Below are 1,860 nucleotides of genomic sequence, written 5' to 3'. Positions count from 1 at the left end.
GTCGAAAAAATCCATGATATGATGTTGAATGATCCCAAAGTGAAATTGAGAGAGGTAGCTAATGCTGTAGGCATATCATTGGAACGTGTGGGCAATATCGTGATTCCTGACCATTTTAAGAAGAGGGTCTCTTCCATTTGCAACTCTGTGTGCTGTACCCAGAATAATCCTGTTATGAAGACATTCAAGACTCAATACTCCGCGACCCCCTTGACGGCGTGAGATGTACAGTCGCGGAACGAAAGACTTAAGATGCATGCTTTTGTTCATGTGCATAACCTTTCTTGTCCCGATATCAAGAGATCCGAGCTCGTTCTTTGTCCATGGAACTACTCCAAATGAATAGAGTAGTACCGGGACGGCAAGCATGTTCGTTGCAGATACTTTGTTCCTCGCCGACAATTCGGAAGACCAAATTTGTGGGATGAGACGTTTGTATCTGCTTTGGAGATTATCCTTTATAGATGTCACATCGCCCTGAAAGACACCTCTCTGAAACGTGACCTTGTTAGTTGTCACACGATTTTTGCCAGATGAGATAGTAAATCTGGTTTTCCAGAGCGGCATCAATCTCTTTATGCACCCAACTATTTGCGGATGAACCTTTAAGATTTCCAAAAGACAAATGATAAGTCTATGGGATGTCAAATCGAAAGCTTTCCCATAATCAATCCAGGCCATCGATAGGTCGCGCTGGTAGAATGCTGCATCTTTGCAGACACATCTATCGATGAGCAGGTTCTCGTAACATCCCGCTACGTCTTTCTTTGAGCCTCGTTTTTCATACATTTCTTGTCATACCGGTTAAATTGCCCGAACAATCCTATCGTTTAGGATAGCTGTAAATATCTTATACAGTGTGTTCAGACAAGTGATTGGCCTGTAATTCTTCGGGTCAATTAAGTTGCCTACTTTCGGCAGGAGTATTGTGCGCCCTTCCACAAACCACTCCGGAATGAGGACATCACACAGCTCATTGAAGCTATTTATATTTTCTGAGTCATCGTCTAGTCTATGCTGCACTTCGTAGACTTCTCTCCAAAATACTTCGACCTTTTCTGGTTTTGGCGAGTGGTCGACAGTAACTGGAGGGTCTTGGACCAGTCGAGGTGGGTCAGAGAGAAACTGTTTATTTTCTCTGACCCACCTCTTCCTCTCCTCTAGACTTCTCTTAGCGTCAGATAGTATCCGTATTCTCTCAACAATATCCTGCCTGATGGTCAGCAGCTTTGACTTGATGATGTAGTCAATCACACATTGAATGCGGGATGCGTACTGTCTTGCCCAGCCCAGGTCGGATTCTTCGGAAAAATATCCACGAAACTCGTCATCCATTTCAGCCGTGCCATGCAACCCCGTTCAGGGACCACACTCGCATCGTAGCATACTAGCAAGTCGTGACTCAGTCGCTCCGCCAACCTAAAGGTCCCGAGATTCCGCCGATCCATAGCATTAAATCCAACTTCATTGGCTCCCCCAGCTCTAGAGTGGTTGGCATTGTTGGTTGGCATTGCCGATCCATTGTCGGGAGCCTTGCGCGTAATGTAGTTTTGAACCGCACTTACTACAACTATGTTTGGTGTTGCTATTGTTGTTCCCACGAGATGCTAGAGAAAGCGGTTCGTCCATCCCTGTAGAGCCCCGCATGCAAGGGTATGGCTAGGCACTCTGAAAGGTCAGCCGGTATCCCAGAGTCACCGTTCTAGACACCTTACCCAGGTGACATTCAGCATTCGGCACGGTTTTCATACCTCCGCTTGGGGGTTAATTCTTTCGGGACCACCCCTGAACAAGTGTCCGCGACTGCCTATTTATTTTTGTAACCATATTCAGCAGAAGCCATTGGTACAGGGACCCTCT

The 1,860-nt window shown here is 46.2% G+C and overlaps 1 protein-coding gene across 3 annotated transcripts in view; it reads right to left on the bottom strand.

The window, feature by feature from the left end:
• Positions 1-1,860, bottom strand: part of LOC117174760 (putative inorganic phosphate cotransporter) — an 822,629-nt gene that overhangs the window by 247,494 nt on the left and 573,275 nt on the right. The gene's annotated exons all lie outside the window — the stretch shown is intronic.

The sequence above is a fragment of the Belonocnema kinseyi genome, chromosome 6 (genome assembly GCF_010883055.1).
Source record: "Belonocnema kinseyi isolate 2016_QV_RU_SX_M_011 chromosome 6, B_treatae_v1, whole genome shotgun sequence".
Lineage (NCBI taxonomy): Eukaryota > Metazoa > Arthropoda > Insecta > Hymenoptera > Cynipidae > Belonocnema > Belonocnema kinseyi.
Note: the sequence above shows the minus strand (reverse complement) of the source record. Positions and strands in the feature narration are given on the sequence as shown.